Source organism: Pseudonaja textilis, chromosome 3 (assembly GCF_049901715.1).
Source record: "Pseudonaja textilis isolate UNSWEBS1 chromosome 3, rPseTex1.2, whole genome shotgun sequence".
Taxonomy (NCBI): domain Eukaryota; kingdom Metazoa; phylum Chordata; class Lepidosauria; order Squamata; family Elapidae; genus Pseudonaja; species Pseudonaja textilis.
In genome coordinates, this window is record NC_141992.1 from 171,216,203 (window position 1) to 171,239,249 (window position 23,047).

Consider the following 23,047-nt stretch of genomic DNA (forward strand, 5'->3'; position numbering starts at 1 on the left):
AGATTTTGAACCCAGGTAGTCAATTTTCCAGCTGAAAATCCCAGTGTCTTTAGCCACTGATCCATCATGCCCCCACTATTGTTACTACAGCCTTACAATAGAAGGGGAACTTACCAAATCTGCAGATGATACTAAGCTGTCAGGAATAGCTAACACCGAAGAAGATAGGCTCAAGATTCAGATGGATCTTAACACACTAGAACACTGGGCCATATCTAATAAAATGAAATTCAATATAGAGAAAAGTAAAGTCCTACACTTAGGCAAGAAAAACCAAAAGTACATATATAGACTGGGTAAAACCAGGCTCAATAGCAATAACTGTGAGAGGGATCTTGGAGTCTTAGTGGACAACCAGCTAAATATGAGCCAGCAGTGTGCAGCAGCTGCCAAAAAAGCTAATGCAATCCTAAATTGCATTAACAGAGGGATACAGTCAAGATCAAGGGAAGTACTAATGCCACTCTATAAAGCCTTAGTAAGACCACACCTAGAGTGCTGCATCCAGTTTTGGTCACCACATTATAAAAAAGATGTTGAGACTCTAGAAAATGTACAGAGAAGAGCAACCAGGATGATTAGGGGACTGGAGGCTAAAACAAACAACGAATGGTTGCAGGAACTGGTCTTGGCTAGTCTAGTAAAGAAAAGGATCAGGGGAGACATGATGGCGGTCTTCCAATATTTGAGGGGCTGCCACAGAGAGGAAGGGGTCAAGCTATTTTCTAAAGCTCCTGTAAGCCAGACAAGGAATAATGGATGGAAACTGAACAAGGAGAGATTTAACCTGGAAACAAGGAGAAACTTTCTGACAGTGAGAACAATCAACCAATGGAACAGCTTGCCCTCAGAAGTTGTGGGAGTGCCATCACTTGAGACTTTCAAGAAGAAATTGGACTGCCATTTGTCAGAAATGGTGTAGGGTTTCCCGCTTGAGCAGAGGATTGGACTAGATGACCTACAAGGTCCCTTCCAACTCTGATTATCTGTATCTATCAGAATTATGTAGTTTATTTGGTTGTGTTTCCTGTATAGTCTACCTGGTAAGACTGATACATCTGATAATTGTACAAAAAGCTTCTCTACCCTCTACACAGCTATTGAAATAGCAAGGGTGACCACAAGGAAAAGAATAGTAGAACATAAATAGAAATAAGTCTTCCATTAACTTTCAGTTTTGAGGATGTAAGCAATTGATTCTGTCTATCCTTTATGCTCAACTAAGTGTATTTATTTATTTAATGTATTTTGTGAAATTTTTCACATCTATGATGATTTCCGGGATTTCTTCTACTTACTTCCCTTTATGCAAGATTTTGGAAGTGGAAAGGTCAGCCAGCAGTGGGCAAGATTTGTCCACAATTTCTTTCAAGGGTCCAGTCACATCTTTTTAAAAAGCAATTTATCATTGAGCAGGAGGAATGGCTATGGTTAGAATAGAACGTAAAAAATGAGAGTGCACACATTATCTCTGCCCAATTCAACTTGCTGAATGGGCAACCAATATATTTTCTATGATTTCAAATTCGGACTTTTAAAAGTTCATGGCTCTGATCAATCAAAACATCATTGGAACTGAAGCTATCAGCAATTATTGCTCTGTCATACTTTTGCTGAAAGCAATTTAGAAAACTACTCTGGGGAAAAAATAGCTATGAAGGTACTAATTCTTGGGAAATCACAGAAAAGCTGTCAAACATATTTCAGTAAGCAGTAAATGAATCCTGCTTGCACCATAAATCATTAATGTTTAATCACCAGCCACTGCCTCCATAAGCTCACTGGCATGGAAAATCTCAGATACTCAAAGGATGATTCTAGCAAATCTGGCATGCATGGCTGCCTTGTGTGCTTAATTATTGTTTATGCACCAGTAGAATCCAAGCATTTATATGTAATAAATAGAACACTGTCACAGTGTCCAGATGGTTTTAAATTCAAGGCCCAGGGAGTGTGTTAGAAGATTACAGGACTGATTTATCAACAAACAGTTCACACCAGCTTGGTTGCTAAAAACTCACAATAATACAGAAATTAAGAATTACACCTCTTCTTAAATGCATGTTATTAGTTGTTATTTTTTTAAGGCTGTAGGCGTATGTATCCTTTTCCTGGAACGAAGCCTAGTTGAGTTAAAAAGTATTTCATTTCTAAAAAGATATTCCTGGGATGGTATAGTAATACACTTCAATATTTAGCTACTCTTTGGATCAGATATCAAGATTGTTAAAAGGTTGCTGTTAATATATGCATTTCTGATATTGACCTCTGAAATGTTTTAACTGTTTTTAGAAATGTTCTATTTCTTAGGCACACTGGTTGGTTTTATGCATATTTTAATGTGGTTATACAGTTGGACCCCTGATCGCTTATTTCATAATTTCCTAAATATGGGCTATTTAAAATCAGATTATATTATATATTATAATATATTATATAAAATATAAAATATATTATATATATATTAATTTCTGTCATTGGGGAGGGGGATGGGAGTTGGTTTTTTATTTCTTTTTTGTTTTCCCAAATTTTGTTCTATTGTATTTTACTAATTTATTTGATTCTTTTTGTTAGTTTTTATTGTTTTTATTGTTTGTTTTAAATATGATTTTACATTGTGTAAGCCACCTCGAGTTGCCATGGGTGTATAGGCGGCAATATAAAATAAATAAATAAATAAATAAACAAACAAACAATAAATAAATAAATAAATATCCGTGATATGAATAAATGTTCCCCAATCTATTTTTTTATTTTTTTTATTTTTTTTCCAGTTTTTCTATATATAAATTTTATTGAATTTACAATTAAAAAATAACATAACAATATTACATATGCAACAGAGAGAGAAAAAGAAGAAAGAAAGAAGAGAAAGAGAGAGGAAAAGAAAAAAAAACGCTCGGTCTTGCGACTGAAAACGGAGAAAAAGAAGTATAAAAGAGAGAAAAAAAACAAAGAGACAGAAGAAAAAAGAAAATACATTAAAACCAGACAGATATTCTTTTTGACAGTCTGCAAGATCCAATTCTCCTACCTTACTTTAAATATACACATCTTATCACTATTTATGCTTAAATTACCCATTATTCATTGAACAGTTTATCTCTGATATAACCAATTATACCACGCATTCCAATTATTATCAAATGCTGAAGACTCTTTATTTTTAAGAGCTATGGTTAAATTGTCCATTTCTGCGCAGTCACATATTTTCTGAATGACCAATTGATCTGTAGGTAAACAGGATGATTTCCAGCACTGGGCAAATGCTAATCTGGCCGCAGTTAGAATATGAATTATTATATATTTTGTCTTTTTAGGAAAATGTTTATCAGAGATCCCTAGTAGGAAGAACTCTGGTTTGTATTCGATTTGTTCTTTGGTTATCTCCTCCAGCCATTTTCTAATTTTTGCCAGTATTTCTGGGCTTCTTTACAGGTCCACCACATATGAAAGTAGGTTCCCTCTATGTTTTTACATTTCCAACATTTTGGACTAGAGTTTGGGTTCATTTTCGCTAACCTCGAAGGGGATAAGTGCCATCTATATAACGTTTTATACATATTTTCTTTGTACGCCGTAGATTTCGTAATCTTAATGATTCTATTCCAGATCTTTTCCCATTCTGTTAATGTAATGCTTCTTCCAATATTCCTACTCCACATTATCATGTTCCCTTTCACTATCTCTTGCTCTAATTCTACCTCCAATAAATATTTATAAAATTTAGAAATATTCTTTTTATTTGATCCTAATAAGATTTTATCTAAGTGTTGTAATTTGCTATAGATTCCAAACTCTTTGATATCTTGTTTGTATCTACTATGGATTTGTATATATAACCACTGATCAATTTTAAATCCCTGTTCCTGTAAGTCCTGTCGAGTTCTTAATTTTCCTAAAGGGTCTAATAAATCTTTATATTTAGTCGTTTTTTGTTATATCCAAATTGTTGGGATGAACCATTGCCTCCATTGTTGAAAGCCAAATTGGAATTTTTAAATAATGTTTTTACATATTTTTTTCCAATTAGTTAATAGTGAATCTCTAATAAGATGTCTATGAAAGTACGCCTGTTTAGTTTTCCCCACATCCCATAGAAATGCGTGCCATCCTCTCTGAAGGTCGTGCCCTTCCAAGACTAAAGTTCTTTTGTTCCGTAAATTGACCCAGTCTTTTAACCATAATAAGTTGGCTGCCCAATAATATAATTCCCAGTTTGGAAGCGCTAGCCCACCTCTACTTTTTGCATCTTGTAAGGCCTTAATACTGATTCTAGCTTTTTTCCCTTGCCAAATAAATTTAAGAGTTACCTTATTTATATCATCAAAAAAATTTTTGGTAATTTTATTGGGATTGTCTGGAATAAGTAAAGGAGTTTTGGTAAGATGTTCATTTTGATTGTGGCAATCCTGCCCAGTAGAGAAAGCTGCAACTTATTCCAAGATTCTAGATCTTTCTTAATTTGCTGTAACAGTTTATCATAATTATTCTCTTTGAGTGATTTACTATGTGGAGTTAACCATATGCCTAAATATTTGACCTTTTTTGTTGCCTGTATCCCCATGGTTATTTCTAACTCTTTCCTCTGGTTCTCTGTTAGATTTTTAGTCAGTACTTTCGTCTTATTTCTGTTAATCTTTAATCCTGCTACTGAGCCATATTGTTCTAGTTCTTTTATTAGATTATGTCCTTTTTCCATGGGATCCTCTAGGAAGAAAACCATATCGTCTGCAAACGCCTGTAATTTATATTCCTCTGCTTTGACCCTAACTCCTTGGATTTCAGAATTTTGTCTTATCCGCGTTAACAATGATTCTAAAGCAAATATAAATAAGAGGGGTGAGAGAGGGCAACCCTGTCTAACGCCCTTTTCAATGCTTAGTGGGCCTGTTTGTTCACCATTAATTGTGATAATATTCTCGAATTTAGTGCCCAGATTCATGTTATAGATTTTTTGTATTAAAAAGTGCCAATGTAAGTTATCGAATGCTTTCTCCGCATCTAGAAACATGAGTGTAAATTGTTTCTCTGGATGAGCTTCATAATATTCTAAGACGTCAATAACGGTTCTTAAATTGTTTTTAATTTGGCGGAATGGAAGGAAACCATTTTGGTCTTCATGAATGTATAAATTTAAAACTTGTTTTACTCTATTCGCTATAATTGAGGTAAATAATTTATAATCGGCGTTTAAAAGTGAGATTGGTCTATAATTGTTGATATATCTGGCATCCACATCCTCCTTCGAATTAACGCAATCAACGCCTCCCTCCATGAGTCTGGCATTTTGGCAGCCAAAAGTACTTCGTTAAACACTTCCAGCATCAGAGGCCCTACTAAATCTATTGTGGCTTTATACAATTCTACTGGAATCCCATCTGGACCAGGGGATTTATTATTACATTGATTTTCCATTGCAGATTTTAACTCAGACCATGTAATATCCTTATTTAGTAATTCTTTGTCTCCTTCCCCTATTGTTTTATCATTCGTATTCTCCAGATAAGTTCTTATTTTATCCTCATTGATTTCTTCTTTTTATATAATCTTTGAAAATAGTTTAATATAATATCCTTTTTCTTCTCAATCTCATGTTGTGGGATGCCTTTCTCGTCTATTAATTGGTGTATCAATCTCTTTTCTTTTTCTTTTTAAATTTATAAGATAGCCATCTTCCTGGTTTATTGGCGTGTTCAAAATAATTTTGTTTGGACCTTCTCAAGCTAACTTCTATTTTATCTTGTTCAATTAAATTCAGCTTATGTTTGGCTAGTATTAACTGATTTTGTAGTCCTTGGATCTTAGGGGTTTTTTGTAATTGTATTTCTAAGTCTTGGATTTGTTGTTGTAACACGTTTTGTTGGGCATAAATTCTCTTGTTTCTCATAGCATTATAGGAAATTGTTGTGCCTCTTATAATTGCTTTCATAGTATCCCAAATGTTCTGTTTTGAAGTTGTTTCATTATTATTATCTTTTAGAAAATAGTTTAGCTCCTCTTTCAGTTTATTAATATACTCTTCTTCGTTTACAATTCGGTTGTTTAGTGTCCATCTTTTTTTTATTCGTCTCCTATCTCGAGTTGCCATGGGTGTATAGGCGGTAATATAAAATAAATAAATAAATAAACAAACAAACAATAAATAAATATCCGTGATATGAATAAATGTTCCCCAACCTATTTTTTTTTAATTCTACTAAACATTTATAACAATATGCTTGTTGCCTAGCCTCTTCATTGTCTATTTTCTGAAGGACTCAAGATAGTTTACAATACCAAGAAATAAGAATATCACAATTAAAAATATTGCAAATCTAACTAATTAAGACTGTCAAAGCACCAAAATTCTTTGTAGAATAAAACAGTTTTAAGGTCTTCTTAAAACAAAAAACAAAAAAAAGGAAATTGGGACATTTTTTATCTTGGGACTCAGGGTGCTTCAAAGGGCAAAGACAATCAGAGAGAAAATATATAACTGAGCTCCTATTCCTTCACCTCACATGGAGTCCAACATTCTAGCATTGTTTTCTTAAAAGAATTGCATGGAGTAGACAAGGTCTGGGCAAAATAGACAGACAGTTCTGTATGTGCCAGCACTTTAAACTGGATTGGAATGCAATATACATGCTCTATTGCTAAATCTGTTGCATCATCTTCTAATTGCTCCAGTTGGTAGCTATGTTGTCACATTGGACTGTTGAAGCTTTGGGGTCATCTTCAGAGGCAGCCCCAATTAAAGCAGGTTACAATAGTTTAATTGCAAGGTAACGAGGAAATGGATCACTGTTCCTGAGGCATTCTGGTTCCCAAACCTGGTGCAAGATAAAGCAGGAGAAAAACTCTCCATCTCAATATTTTCAATAGAATTTAATAAGGAACAATGATTTAATGCAAATCTTCCTTCCATATGATTTCGCAGATATAAAATCTCATCCAAAGGGAAAGGAATTTCTCCTACACTACAACATTTTTTGGATTTGGCATGCTTCCCTGAAATACTAGCAATTACTGTTGTACAGAAACTTAACTGGATTTTAGATTTCTAGCTTTCTTTGATGCAGGTTCTAAACGTAACTAGGAACACAATTGTGTCTGGAACGCTGAGTGAGAGTTTATTGCAATATATTATTCATAAGAACCATATACATATAAACAGCATCCCAAAAATATTTCAAATTTTTGGAAATAAATATATCTTTAGGTTATCATTCTTTATTTTATGCTATTGGGGAGGGGGGGGGCTCGATAAGACACATCAGAAGAAGACCAATCTATCTTGTTTTCCTACATGTGCTTTTTATATTCATATACAACCTGGAAATAGTTGCAGAAATATTGACAAGAAGATTTATTGGGAGGGAAAAATAATCTTCTTGTCTGCTTTTTGAATTTTTGAAAGCAGAACCTAAATTACCCACATTGGTATAGGGTTATTTCAATTTTCTGTTTGAGTACACAATGTCAGCTTCACCAGAAAGTTATTGAATAATTCTTGGTTTCTATAACAGCAAAGAGTAAATGGTTCAACAAAATTAAGCAAAATGTATCTTTATTTCACATTTAGGTTACAATGAAGGTACATAGTAGGAGTTCCAAATAGGTATATTCTATCCAGCTACAAATGTTACAAAAATAAAGTTAATGGGATAATTCTAAACTGCTCTACTAAATGCTGATTTTAATAATTGTTAACTTAGAATCGATCTTCTTGCTCATAAACTATGAAATTACATAAACTGCTTTTCTGCACCAATTCTAAAAATGGCAAGAACTAGAAGGTAATATAATTAGATACCTTCTGTTACAATAATTAACACAATTTTTTAATCAATTTCCACCACTATTTGTATATTTTTACTTTTTATTTGCATGTATTTGTGTTTAGTGTGTCTGCATCCAGAAAAGCTACAGAAAAGTTTACCTCTTAAGGACTAAATCATATAGTCATAATTACTTTCTGGCTATCACCTATTTGTTCATAGTATGCAGGAATACTTTATTGGAAATAAATATAACAGATCAAATTGAAGAAATAAATCTGTATTAGTCGAGTAAGTGGTATAAACTAATCAGCTGAGATTAGTAATTCATTAGTAATTAATCTCTTCAGTAATCCTTGAGAGGAATGATTATATCTTACATTAAAATAATTAACAAAATACAACAAATAAGCCTTGGATTTAAGGGTGATGCTTTTATTCTTGCAAATAAAAGAAAAAATGTTTCTGGATCTCTCCAATGTCTGACTCAGTCCTCAGGATGCAGGAAAGAATAGATCCATTTTTCTTTTCTTCAATATTCCTGCCAAAGGATCTGGAAAAAGAGAAGTCCCTTTTGACCACGTGATGACTCAGGTTATTCTTCCAAATCAGGAAGAGTGCAGTAGAGTAAAAATAGTATCTTGCACAGAGGTGATATTCAGCAGGCTCTGACCAGTTTTGGAGAACCGGTAGTGAAAATTTTGAGTAGTTCGGAGAACTGGCAAATACCAGCTCTGACTGGAGATTTTACAACATCCTTCCTCTCCCACACTCACCAAGCCATGCCCACAGAACCGGTAGTAAAAATAATTGAATCCTACCACTGATCTCGCCGGTGGTGATATTCAACTCAGAGGCAGAGGGCAGTATCCTCATACAGCAACCTGGTACAGAAATGAAAGAAGGTTCAACTTGGTTCAGAGATGAAAGAAGGTAGCAACAACAATTTCCATCTCTGAGTTCCAATTCCTTCTCCTCCCAATCATTCTCATCCTTAAAATTCTGGTGTGCTTATATGCACATATATGCACACAGTGGCCTTAGCCTATATGCATATCGCAAATAATATAATGCAGAAATCAGGTTGTGTGAACATTAACTCCAGATTCTCAGGACATTTAAGTGTTAGGACCACCTTTCCGGTGAATTAAATATTCTACTTTGCCCCATCTGATCTGGAATACAAAATATATTCCATTTTGAATTTATCTTCACTTAAACTTTTTAAAAAATGCAAAAGTAAAGGGAATATGGAATCATTCCAAAATCAGTAGGGAATGATGGAACAATGGGTATATTGTGGCTGGTAGTTGTAAGTAAATTGCCATCAAGCTGTGGGATTTGGAAGTCTGAAATTTATTCTCAGCTACCAGAGCAAAGCAAAACAAGAAATTTATCTTTTCTGTTTTAATATTAATATGGTATACTTACCCATGTAGCACAAGTCATAAGTAAGGAACGCACAAGGCTTTCTGATGCTGTAACTAACCACACTTGGCCCTGAGGCAAGAAGTGAGATTAAATCTGCCAAGCAAGGGGAAGCATAAAGCAGGTCCATTTTATTGCAATAAACTGAATGTTTAGCCGGGAAAAAAAAGAAAAAGTCCAGCTCCCTTCTTAATGGGGCAGATTAGAAAAATCACAAAAACCAAGTATCAGCTCCAAGGTTGGATTCAGGTAATTACTTTAGTGATTAGTAAAGTTTAGTAAAACTGGAGAATAGATAATTAATTACACAGTATGGTTCACTTCATGTTCTTTCTTTTTCTATATAATTCTCATTGACTTAAGATTGGGGCTCACTTTGGTTGAGGTCCAGTGATTTACTGCATAGGTATCTTTTAAAGAAATAAAGAACTAGTTTAGTCTAGTAGTTAAGGCACCAGGCTAAAAACCAGGAGTCTATGAGTTCTAGTCCCACTTTAGGCATGAAAACCAACTGGGTGACTTTGGGCTACTCACCAGGAGACTGGGAGTTTTAGCCTGCTTAGGCATGAAAGCCAGTTAGGTTACCTTGGGTCAGTCAATCTCTTTCAGTTTACTATCTCACAGCATTGGTGTTGCAGGGAAAATGCAAAGAGGAAGGTATACTGGAAATATTTGTTGCCTTGAGCTATTTGTAAAAGTAAAGGCAGGATACAAATAAATAAACAAATCTTAATGAAGAAAATTAATTCAAAAGAAACTCAGTTCTGTATTATTCTGATTCTCATTTTAGTGAATGAAGTTTCTGAATTAAGGGACTAATAAACTCTGAATCCAATTTCTTGAATGGGACATGAGGAGAGTAAGATCTTAATGGAAAGTCACAATCTCCAATTGCAATAGGAGACTACCTGTCAACAAAATTCTTGTAAGTATTCTTGACAAGTTCCAATTGTTTTTTTTGATTAGTAATTGTACTACCTATAGCTCTTGGGGGAAAAAATAGAAGCCTGGGGAACAGGAGAGGGAGGCAACTTAACCAGTTAATATAGCAACAAACATATTAGCATAAAATCACATTTGTCTGAAAGTGTTTTACATCATATGCATTACCTGAGTTATCTGACGGACTGCCTTTTTCAAAGAATCTCTATCCAGTTTGATCTGTAGATTCAGCATGTTGCAAATTCCGACAGGGCCCAATCCGGTTGGCCTTTCATAAGGCTTTAAAAACTTGGCTGTATTCCTGGAGCCTGAATATGTTAAGGGCCACATTTCTCGGCTTTATTGTTGACTGGCTAAATATCTTGGCTGCTCTATATACTGTTTTTATTATGGATATTTTTTTAAATTGTTTTAAAAATGGTTTTTATTGTTCCAATTGTTTTTATACTTTTTAGAATTTTAAGCCACCCAGAGTCATTGATTGAGGTGGCTGACTATAGAAATTGAATAAATAAATAAAAATTAACTTGTTATTTGTCTGAGTAGGTGTAGCCTTGTTAATAAACTACTGTTCCTGAGTCCAATAACAGAGAAGAATATATAGAACTAGCCTGACAGCATAAAACAATATTTATGAAAGAAACAAAATGTTTAAAAAAGCTATTTATGTAGTTACTTACCAAGCACATCTAAATTATATTAAAGTAACCAAAATATATTTACAATCCCCAAGGCACATCGCAACTTTTGAACACCCTCAATGTTTGGAAATTGAAAGTTGAAAAATTTGACCTGCCTATTAAGCAGTATAAAGTGGTGGTTCCTTGCATTATAGATCAGAGCATTATTTGTTGCCTGATGAGTCCTTTCTAAATTCTTGAAAGGGAGGCTTCCTAATTTCCCAAAGGGGATGGGACAATACACTGTGGCCAACTCACACCAGTTGAGTCACCCCAGCCATCTCATCATGGTTGGGTCACTCTGCTGACTTGCCATAGGACAACTTGCTTTGGCCAACTCACCATGGGACAACTCACAGCAGGAGAATCCAACATGAGTTAATTCAAGAGAAGGGACAATTAGAATTGCAGCTCACCCAGGCTTGAGATTTTCTAACTTGAGAAGGTTCAAACCTAAAACAAAACAAGGTCCAATGCAACTCATCCATTGTTCTCTTGAGATATCCTGCATTGAATTGTCCTGTGGCAAATTGATCACAACAAGTTGTCCCGCAGTCAAGTTGGGCAAGTTGGCTAGGGAGTTGTCCTCGATCCTTTCCCAATTATCAGGCTTGGTAGAGTTTAACCATTTACTAGTAACATGACACTTTATTCTACAAGTATATCACTTCATAGCTGATTTAGCGAGAAATTTAAAGGCAAGTGCATATTGCCCTGAAATGCTGCAACAAAGACATACACTTTTGGTTTATGGTACACTTTTATGTGATTTTGCTAATTTAATGCTAAAGTTCAATTCTAAGAGTTCAAGACATTAGGAAGCAACTTGGCCTGGCAAACTAGCTCATCTTGCAATCCATTAGAATATCTTTTATTTAAATTGAGCAATCAAAACTAATTCATTCCCTCCCACATCTCTTAAATACAATAAAATCTTCTACATACTCTTGCACAGTGTGCTTACTTTGCATAATGTGTACATTTTTCTGTTATCTGTAATTTTCTGGAAGTCATTAACAGCAGTTTCTGCATAAAACTGACATAGCTATCCCATCTTACTTGTCCAGAAACCAGCCTGGGAAGCAAGGTAATAGGATCAGATTAGGAATGGTAGGATTAACAACTATGGCAGCCATAGCTCATTGCTGTGTTTAACCAAACTACAGTATCATTTGAATAGTGGCATTAGCAATTGATTGATCTGCACCAGATTTCGGTGCTGAATAAGGCACTGGTAATCTATTCAGCAATCATTGGTATTGGAAATAAGGTCAGTTGCCACAATCAAATTAACAAACAAAAAAATTGAGGTGATTTTCCTTGTAACAGGAAAAAGAAGTTGAAATTATTGTCAGGCTCCTTGAAGTTAAAAGCAAGATTTTGATGAAGATTTTAAAGAAGATGTATTGAAAGGATAAAGGCTAATATGGAAATTTCAACAATGACTACTTTCATTTTAGAACCCAATTTATCTTTCAGTTCATTAAGGTAGAGATTTCTTTCTTTCAGACCTTCTCTCAATTGGCAGGCTACCTGTTTCTCAGACAACTGAGGAACATGCAGGTGTTTTTCACAAACATCTGTTGAATTGTATTGGATGGAACAGGCTGGAAACAGGTAAATGCAACTGCCTTCACCTACAAAAAGCAACTGGGTGTATAAAACCAATAATTTGTTATTGTTTTAGTAAATATGTTATATTATACATTTTAATCTTGTTATTTGCTTGGATTGTTGTATTTGGATGTAATTTTTTGTTTTCTCATGGATTCCTTCTTCAAAACAGGGAAACTTGAAATATTAAGACAGCAGAACATTAGACTTTATTGAGACCTGGCAGGATGACACAAAAGATTGTGAAGGGGGTGTTGAAGAAATTCATGAATTGGAACATGGAAATCATGTTGAAAGTGTTTAGAAAAGAAGAAAAGGAAAGAAAAGTATGTTATTATATATTACAGAGCATCTGAAAAGGAAAGATATGAATGAGATATATCTGTGTTAAATCACCTTTCAAAGAGACGCACAATAGTGACAATAGTAGATTTCAGCTACCTGATCTCTGCTGGAAACTAATTATGCAGTCAGAGGTTCAACAAAATGACCTTTTCTGACATACATATACTCATAAATACATGGAGGAGCATAAAAGGAAGGGACAATACAGTTGTAAGGATTATATCCCAAAGACTATGTTTCAGAATATTTAATTTTTTGTATGTGACAACTGTGAATCATTGGAATAAATTGCCTTTACATGGAGGTCTTCAGAGATTGCATAGACATCTTCTAAAATGTTTTAGCATATCCTGCACTGAGAAGTTTGTTGGACTAGATGAGCTGTGAGATATCCTCTAAATCTATGATTTTATGAAATTAATTAGTCCTTGTTTAAAAAGACCATTCTTCAAATAAATGTTCCTACTACTTAAAAGCCCAGTTGACCATTAATATGTTTGAGCTCGTTGAAAATTAATGTACTAGGCAAAGTTAACTTTTTGTAAAAACTATCTCTACTTTTTTCCACTGATTTATTAAACACAATCTATATATTTACTGTCAGTAAAATACAACTTTAGGATAATTACTAGGTTTTATTTATCAATTATCAATCATTGTACATCCTCAAAATGAAATAAAAATATGCCACATGAGAATAAATTTATTTATTTATTTTAGAGTTGTCAACTGTAAATCCTATCAAAACCTTAGTGTTTTCTGTAAAACATGAAAATTGTCATTGATTTCATAATTGTGGAAACGCTTACAATATGATAGAAATAAGAATAAACATAAATTTAAATACAATAGGAACTAATAATTGGAGACAATAGGAAAGGGACAGTAAGCACAATTGTGCGCTTATGCACACCCCTTACAGACCTCTTAGGAATGGGGCGAGGTCAATAGAGGTTAGTTTGAGGGTAAAGGAGTGGGGGTTTAAGCCTGTGACAACAAAATAAGGTAGTGAGTTTCAGACATTGACCATTCTGTTGCTGAAATCATTCTTCCTGCAATCAAGTTTGGAGTGGTTTACATTAAGCTTATCTGTTGTGTGTTCTTGTATTGCTGTGGTTAAAGCTGAAATATTCATTAACTGGCACGACATTGTAACATATAATTTTAAGTACTATGCTTAAGTCCAATCTTAGCCGGCATAATTCAAGGTTGTCTAAGCCTAGAATCTCAAGTCTGGTGGTATAGGGTATTCTGTTATGAACAGAGGAGTGTAGTACTCTTCTGGTAAAATACTTCTGGACACGCTCAATTGTTTTAATGTCTGATATACAGTGTGGATTCCAGACAGTGGAGCTGCATTCAAGTATTGGTCTAGCAAATGTTTTGTATGCCCTAGTTTGCAAATCAGTATTACCAGAGCAGAAGCTTCATAAGAGAAGATTTACAACTCTTAAAGCCTTTTTGGCAATGCTGTTCCAGTGAGCTCTGGCCCTTAGGTCATTCGATATGAGAACTCAGAGGTCCTTGACATAGTGAGGATCGTCAACAAGGTCTTATTCACCTAGCTTGTATTTGGTGTATTGGTTTTTTTTTTAACCAATGTGTAGGACAGAGCATTTGTTGGTCAAGATTTGGAGTTGCCAACTGTAAATCCTATCAACATCCTATCATGTTTTCTGTAAAACATGAAAATTACCATTGATTTCATAATTGTGGAAAAGATGTTCTATGTTTAATTATGCTGGTGTCATTGAACTTTGAGAGTTGGGAATCAAAATAATTTTTTTCCATGATTACTGAAACTAAAGGCATAAAAATTGTCAGAGCCCTATCATTCTAGTTGCTTATTTTAATCAAAAAAAATTCAAAAATATTGCTGTCTATATAATGAAAATAACTTTGTTACAAGTATTAGACATGAATGATAGGATGCACAATTTTTATCAAATTTAATCCCAACAATCAGTTAGACAGCTTGGGGCTATCCTTAGGACTGCAGAATATTTCACATTTTCCTCAGTTTGGCTTTAGAATGAACACATTTTACATTCCAGCCTATTCCTGGGGATACTCCTAGACTTTCTTGCTGAAACAACTGGTAGAAGCTGCAGTCAGGACAGCCTTTGCCTATGTGAGGCAGAAGATTCTGGCTACAGTCACTCATGCCCTCGTAATACCATGACTAGACTACTGCAAAGAGCTCTACAAAGATTTCCCTTGAAGACCATATGGAAACTACAATCCTTTATTTATCAGAATTTGGTATGTTTTTTAACACATTACCCACTCTCCTCCAAAAAGTAGCTGTAAAGTAGTTTATAAAAAAGAAAAAGATACTGTGAAATGAAAAAAAACACCCAGTAACAATTTCAAAAGCAACAAAAAGGCAACACTGTTAACTTTTTAGTTAAAAATGTCAAAATCCATACTAAAAAACAAAAGCAAAATGTAACAGAAGAGACAGACTGACAAACCTGCAGAACAATTAATCAGTGGAACAACTTGCCCCAGGAGTTGTAAATGCTCCAACGCTGGAAGTTTTTAAGAAGTTTGGATAACTATTTGTCTGAAGTGGTGTAAGGTTATTCCATTCTAAACTAAGATTAACAAAACTGGAACATTTAATGGAAAAGATTATAAATGCTAGCTCCTTGGACAGTTATTTGTACGTAGATTAGGAGATAATTGAAAATTTTCATAGAAATGTGAATTATGGACAGGAAGGTGACTATACTCAGCAATTTTGAGAGATCTTCTCATCTCAGCATCTGCTTATTCCAGTATGGCTAGTAACTATATTTTTAGGCAAGACACCATGGAATTAATAGTAGCAGTAGTTCCCTTTCCATAAAAACAACAGACATTTAAAACTTTATTCAATGAATCTCAAGGATTAATTCAGAATTTTAGGGTAGGGCTCTATTCTCATATTGAATTTTCCTACAACTGAAGTCTTTGCTGGATTACATTTTTCAAAGTTCTTGCTAAAATGAAGTGCAGAGCTATCAAACAGTTGGTGTCTTCAAATGTGAAATATGAAATATTTTCCTAGAAACATAATCCCTAACTTGTGCTTTTAATTACACATTTTCATTGTTATTTGTATGTGTTCAATTATCATTTTGATACTGGCTATTATTTTTAAATGTTAGCTGCTTTAGAAACATGATAGTCAAAAAAGTTCATAATAAACACACGTATTTTGGAGTATATTTCTTGAACCAAAAATATATCAGCTAGTCAAGCATACATCCATAGTTTCTAATGCATATTTTCATTAAATTAATAGTATTTTTAAAAGTAGTATCTTAATGCCCTTAAACAATTTTCCAGATTTAGATGCACACCACCAAAATAGCTTAGGGTTTTTCCGTCAGAATCACTTACTTGTAAGAGTGACAGTGATCTTTTAATATCACCCTGAGCTAGAGAGAATATTTAGTTGGATGTCTTGCACAAGACAAATGGATGAAGCTTGGAGTGACTGTTGGATACAAATAAGATTATTTGATAAACTATTGCAAAGGAAGGCAACTAGATTTCAGTAGATATCAAACAGCATGTGAAAAGTTCTTATTCTGTCAGGCTTTTAATTCTAGTTGATACTTTATTATTCTTTTAATTACAAAAACTGTAATTAGGAACCTCACATACCGCAAAACACAGAACCAATCTTCATCTTTGTTAGCAGGAATGCATTTAGCCTTATAAAGAGACATTATTAAAAATAAATGTGAAACTATTTTTGCTTAAAAAGGCAACAACTTCGACAGAAAATAAAGGCAAAGATAAAATAGAATGGTGCCCAGTCTATTACAGAACTACAGAAGATAAAAGAAATCAATCCCATCAGTTCCTGTTGGGTGAGAGGGAAGGAATGTTGTGATTGGTTATACCCAAGGTATACCCATTCTAGGGAGAAGTAGTAATTTTCCCTGGCTATTTCCCATAACCATTTTATGAGTCCACTTAAAGAGCAATTTTTCAAATAGAGACATTGTCTCAACTAGGCTGCCAGTGCTTGAGTACTGAATTTTCTTATGTTAGTGTATTCACAAAGCAAAGTCAAACAAGAATGAAATATAATTTGTATTTTAGTCACTGATCATGGTAGAGACAGAATCTTAAAGGGTAATAAAAATTCAAATGTTCATTTATTGGTTGCTGTAAATTGTTGCTTGCTAATGTGAAAATAACTTTTCATTGAACGTTTACTATAAAATTACAGTTGTGCTTTTCATTTCATTGTGAAGAGGCTTTTCCTATCAACAATCATCTATCTTATATGTGATGATAATGACAGTATCTTGAGAACAGGTGGGAAATATTATCTTCTTATAGATGAGTGTTATACTTATAACATATCAGTAGATACAAAGTATACCACAAAGAACGTTCCAATCAGAATTAAAGAATCTTCAATAAATGAATTGCTAACTACATTGCATACATTAATAACATTCATGCGTGCGTGTGTACGTATACACACACACACACACACACACACTAATCATGCTATTCCCTTTCATGTAAGTACAGAAAAGTATTAAGAAATACTATGTCAAATAAAGGTCTGAAGTAAGAATAAATAAAACTCGTTCTTCACATTTTCATAGTATTCTAATATTAATAGTGTTTGATTTAATTTGCATGCAGATTAATTACTAGTTTTATGCCTGGATTCTTTGAGAGTTGGGCAGCATACAACTTTAATAAATTATTAGGATTAAATTATTATTTACTATGGAATATTACATATAAAATACTTGTTAGTATAAATGGATTTAAACATTCTTCATTTTATCTTCTTAGTAAGTTCCTTTTGTATTTATTGATACTTGTGGGAATAGAATTGTACTAAGCACTAAACAATGCCATGAAATACAATCCTATTCCCACACTTAAGCAAAAATGCTGTTTTTTGTCACAGCGTTCTTTATTTATTGTATTTTGATCATAGTAAACCTCTTGATGCTGTTGATTAACTATGATTACCCTCTTGTCTATTCATTGTCAAAATCATTTATTTTCCCATAGCTTCAGACGCTACTTTAGTACCTTAAGAATGCTTGTCCTAAGATAATGTTTCTTAAATACCTACACTGGGCAAGTTTTATTGAGATGTAGTTTCCCACAGCAGGGAATGCTAGTTATATCAACAATACTACCCACCAATTACTAAATCTGGAAAACGCAAAACACAAAGTCCACTGAGCTGTGGGAAAGATGGACAGAAAGCAGCGCTTGATTAAGTGTCCTGGGTATTAGAAGGAACATATTTTATACTAACAGTGGGCAGTCAACTGCATTCAAGATTCTTATCTAGCTGTGCTAGGTTCGATAGCTTCTGTCAAGTTTGAGCTGGAAAGCCTGATAGATACTGGTTTCCTGTTGATGGTGTGTGATACAAGCTTATCTATCTTTAAGCCCTTGCTAGCTGTCAGAAATTTGTGATTACAGTACTGCCCTATGCAATTAATTACTTAACTGTAAGTGGCACTTTCTTCACAAAGAATCTTCTATGCTTGAACTGAATCTGCTTCCAAAAGAACCTTTGGGAAAGAGTAACTCTCATTAGCTTTCCATTCAGAGGAATCTTTCTTAGTAATAGTTTTACATTCTGGTTTCCCTTGTATTAACTTCTAGCTTATTTTTGGTTTTGCCTTCTTATCCTGACCATTTTCCAATCCTCAATACACTTCTGGTCAGGGTTAGGGTTCCAGACTATCACTTATGACTTATTCTTTACAATATCTTGATCGTTACATTTAGCAATATACAGTAGCTGCTTTTTATTTTTCCAATATCTGAAAGCTAGGAAATACTTCCTTATCTTGAAATCTGATTAACAATGTACAAATACAAAGAGCCTATGTTTGTGATTGACATATGTGTACAATATACTTACCATCTCTGTTAAGTGAAATCTGATTCCAAGTTCCTATTTATAACCTTTCAGTAGTTATTTTGGGATGACTTCATTACAATGCTTTCCTTTTCCATGAAAACAATATCCTAAGAGCTAAACATTAATGTGGATTTTAAATTAAAAACCTTTGTGCTGGAGAGGCATTAATCTGTTTTACATGTTTCCTGTAAAATTCACAGGATTCAGCATCTGCAAAGAGCATACTGATTTGAATTATCCTTTTCTATTCCCAGAGGGGACAGGGGGGAGAAACTGCTAAGTTCAATGTGACCAAAATTGCCTTTAATCAAAAGCCCTGTAAATATTTATGTTGTATTGTTTAATAGCACGTTGATCTGTTCTACTCTCACATAAACATCTTTGACTTTCAAGCTTGTCACAATTATAATTAAAACTCATTGTTTTTTTAATTTCTGCTTAAGTATAATGCTAGCAAAGAACATATTTTGAAGTAATTAAGAGCATACAATCTTAAATGATGCTGCAACATGATAATCAATATAACTGGCAAATACTTTATTTTCCCAGTTATGAATTATACTTCCTATCCAAAATATTTTAAAAAAATAGCACAATGATTTTTTTTTGTTTTTGCTTCTTTTACGTATCTTCTTATCCCTCATCATCTCTACCCTTCCACATAAGTCTAGACAGTATGCTGTTTCTTCCTGTATTGAATATGCACATTTCTTCCACACAGAAAAGGCAGAAAATGGTTTATATCTATTGCAAACTACTGAAATAGTGCACCTTTTAAATTTAACTTTAGTTTTCTATATTTGAAAGAGTGGTTTGATCACCCCATCTACAGATATAAATTGTTATTCTATTTCAGAAACCAATATGCTGGGTTGAAACTTTGAAGATACAACTTACTTTCATCAGATGCACATATTACACAGAAAAATAATTTTTAATGAGCATTTATTCCCCAACAAATATAACATATATTTAATGTATTTTTAATATTGATATTGTGCTGTCACATTGTACTGTGGACAAAACTGTCCACATTGTACTGTGGACAAAATCTATATGGTCATTATATTGAACATATTACACATGCCTTTCGATAGGAGAGTTCTTCTGCCTTTTCTGTTTCTATTATCATTTTGCTCTTTTCACCAATAATCCATTGGTATACTGACTCTTTTCTTTTCCTCTTGCTTTGAACATAATCTGTACAAACCTATAACATCATTTCATTCTAAGCTTTTTCTTTACTGAGACCAGCTCCATAATTTTAAGCTACCTTTCTGTGCTCTTCCTTTGTGATCTTGTTTCCTGTGTTCTTTTTTCTTTTCAGATTTTCATTAAGCTTTTCCTGCAGGGTTTCCTTTTCTTCACTGAAACTGTTTATACTTATGCTTTTAATATTTTTTTTCTAACCACTTTGAGCATTTTTTTCATTAGCTTCTTCTGCCAGAGGATTTCTCTGAGTTTATTGAAATCTTTTTTTAAGTTTACTTCCTTTAAAATCAAGACCTGTAGCATTATACTTTTACATTCTCCCAATGAGCCTACTTTCAGCTTTTAATCTCAATGGTTCCAATTAATTAATATTAAAAAGCTTCATCTTCTTCTAAGGATCATGCCTGACAACATTTGTTTTCCAAAGATGTGAGTTTAAAGTCTCCTATCCTTGTAACTTCATGTTTCTTTAAAAATTGCAAATTGCTTTTTTGGGGGCATCATCAATACCTTGTCTTCAGTAAGTTGGGGTTTCTAAATTGGATCAACTCCATACAGGCTTGAAAATCCATGTCTTCATTCTGTCCAGCCCTCACTAAGTTTCAAAATTGTATGTATCTTGTTTATTCATTAATTTAGTATTCTGCCCAAATTTCCATGACTCTGAGCAGCTACTTGGACTGGGAACTCCAAATAATGTTAGCATGGAACAATATATTGAGAAGTTGGAAAAAAAATCTCAGAAGGTATTGGGAAACCCCTTCTGTAACCCTAGTAAAAAAACCCTACCTGGACATGATCATTAGGAGAATTGGCTTGATTTTGACTAATGTAGGGCCATTTTCACTAAACAGATGCAGTTCAAAATATGATTACACAAATATATATCTTGGCCTCTTTCTTATTTTAAAAATGTAAAAACCATTTAAATAAACATATTTTTCACTGATTCAAGCTATTAATATAGTGCTGTTTCCATAAAAGTCATGTGGCCTAGGAGCAGCATAGTAGGTCTTGCCATTGCCATAAAAGTTCTTTACATATAAAATAACTATTTGTATTATTACACATTTTCAACTTTATTCATAAAGCACTTGATAAAGTAAACTATAGAGATGAATCTGCTATTATTTCTGACAGTTCTCTATGGAGAACTAGGTTTAAAAATGATGGGAAAACAGGAAGACAGAACATTTATCTGAGTTTATTTGTTTATAACTCTAACACCTTTCCACAAAGAACTCAAGATGGCATACATCTCCTGGAGAAACATAAAGTAAAACAAAAACAAAAAACAAAGAAGACATTAGAATATGATGGAATATCCATCCATTATTCAGCATCGATGACTGATTTTTTGTTTCATAGAAGCTATTATGTAATACTTTTTTTTACTGAATGATGATTTTAATGCTATGTTTCATGTGTAATTATCCTTCTGTAAGTAGCACGTTCATCAATGAAGAAAAGGATATATAATTAATAGATAAGCTTGCTGGCACTAGGATTCACCAAAGATCTAATAACCTGAATAGAATTTACTTTCAGGTAAATTCTCAAAAACGATAGTTTAAAGCTTAAGAATTTTATAATTTAATTCTAAACACAGGTACACAATGAATTCAAAGTGAAATTTACTTTTTAGTAGATTCTGAAGATACTGCACTAGTTTTTGTCTTAAGAGACTGTTTACATTTTATACATTTTACATTTCCAAATACCTTCAACTAAAGAAGAAAATTGTCAGGAAAGGAATTTATCTGAATTTTCAACCACTCTCAAAACAATGGTAGAACTGTCAAAGAAAATAGTTTGAATCCCTAAATTTTATAAATATTAATGGGTTGCATAGTTAGAAGAGCCAGACTAGAATATTCTTTGCTATCAATTTCAGAGAGGAAATGTAATGAACAAAAAAAGGGTGTTTATTCTTACTCAGGTGCAGATCAATCTAAATTCATTTACATTTTCAGGAGGGAAAAAAACATTTTCCTTCTATGAAGCCAAGATTTCTGTAATAACAGAGTACCTCCCAAGTCTAATGCCACCTAAGATAATTTCTTCTTCAAAACGGGAAGAAAACCTTTCCTTCTGGGAGGGAAATGGAATTAATCTTGGAAAGAAAAGAGGACAAAGATCTTGACGGCAAATGGGGACTCCTGGGACACCTAAAGGTGCCGTAGAACCGGATTTTCTAAAGACTCGCCGAATTCAGGCCGGGAAAACCGGACACAGTGAAGGGGCTTTCGCCATCCTAAGTCCCTTAGTCTTCCAGGTGCCAAAGGAGGAGTGGCGGTTCTTTTCATTGCAATGCCTAAGGCTGTCCCGGAACGCGCTCCGCAGCCAAGCGCAAGGCGAAAGAAGGAGTAACTTTCATCCTGCCAACGGCCACGAAATCGCGGCGGTTACTCTTCTCTCTCTCTTTCACGCAGATGCACAGATATGGCAAGCAGCACCAACTTGCGGCCGCCGCACCTCGAAGTGCGTGTCTTCTATCCGTTCCCCCACATGCGCGCGCAATCACACACACACACGAGCGCGCGCCAGCTACTCAAGAGAATGTGGGTGAGCGGGGGGGGTGGGTGTTCCTCTCTTCTTCTGTCTTTTCCCCCACCTCCCGCCCCGCCACCGCTGCCGCCACTTCGCTCCCTCCTTGCGTCGGCTTTCGCCCCCGCCTCCTCCCCCTCCTCTTTTTGCGCCCTCAGCCTTGGCTGCTCTTCCATCGAGCGCGCGCGCGGCCGCATTTGTCTAGTGCTGCGCGCGGGGCACCTGCTCGTCTGGCTGCTGCTGCTGTTTGCTGCTGTCGCCAGCGCCACCCATTGCTGCCGAGGCTAAAGTCTGCCGCTGCTGCTGCTGCTGGCTGCTTAGCGGTTCCAAGCCTCCTTCGCCGCTGCCGCCACGGGCGCCACTATTCCAGCTGCTGCCGCCGAGCTGTTGCGAGCGAGTCGGTCTCCTCCGGTGGGGTTTGCCCCTTTCCCCGCCCGCTCCTTTCCCCTGCCTGCGAGTCAGCCTGGCTCAGAATCACGTGGCAATTGCCTGAGGCAGAGACTAAAGAGGGGGAAAAAAAGCGCTTCATTCCTTCTTCCACCGCCATACTGTATTTTATAGTAACTCGCGTTTTTATTCCTTCCTTTTACTCCCGCTCGGTGAGTACC

General features: G+C 34.7%; 1 protein-coding gene and 2 long non-coding RNA genes across 11 annotated transcripts in view; 2 read left to right on the plus strand and 1 right to left on the minus strand.

Moving 5' to 3' along the window:
- The window catches only part of LOC148126417 (uncharacterized), a 69,992-nt gene extending 56,528 nt beyond the window's left edge, over positions 1–13,464 (plus strand). The window contains exons 2-4 of one of the 2 annotated variants that reach the window (XR_015743246.1): positions 9,982–10,116; positions 12,323–12,430; positions 12,600–13,464. This is a non-coding gene — a long non-coding RNA (uncharacterized LOC148126417). The remainder of the gene's footprint in view (positions 1–9,981; positions 10,117–12,322; positions 12,431–12,599) is intronic. The other variant, XR_015743247.1, reaches the window with a different exon arrangement.
- LOC148126418 (uncharacterized) lies at positions 7,536–22,801 on the minus strand. Its single transcript, XR_015743248.1, has 3 exons — positions 22,662–22,801; positions 18,261–18,324; positions 7,536–8,647 (listed from the first exon to the last, which is right to left on the minus strand). It is a non-coding gene; the product is annotated as an uncharacterized LOC148126418 (long non-coding RNA).
- The window catches only part of RALYL (RALY RNA binding protein like), a 223,883-nt gene continuing 223,485 nt past the window's right edge, over positions 22,650–23,047 (plus strand). For all 8 annotated transcript variants that reach the window (XM_087931464.1, XM_087931469.1, XM_087931467.1 and 5 more), the window contains exon 1: positions 22,650–23,038. The gene's annotated coding sequence lies outside the window, so the exon portion shown is untranslated. The remainder of the gene's footprint in view (positions 23,039–23,047) is intronic.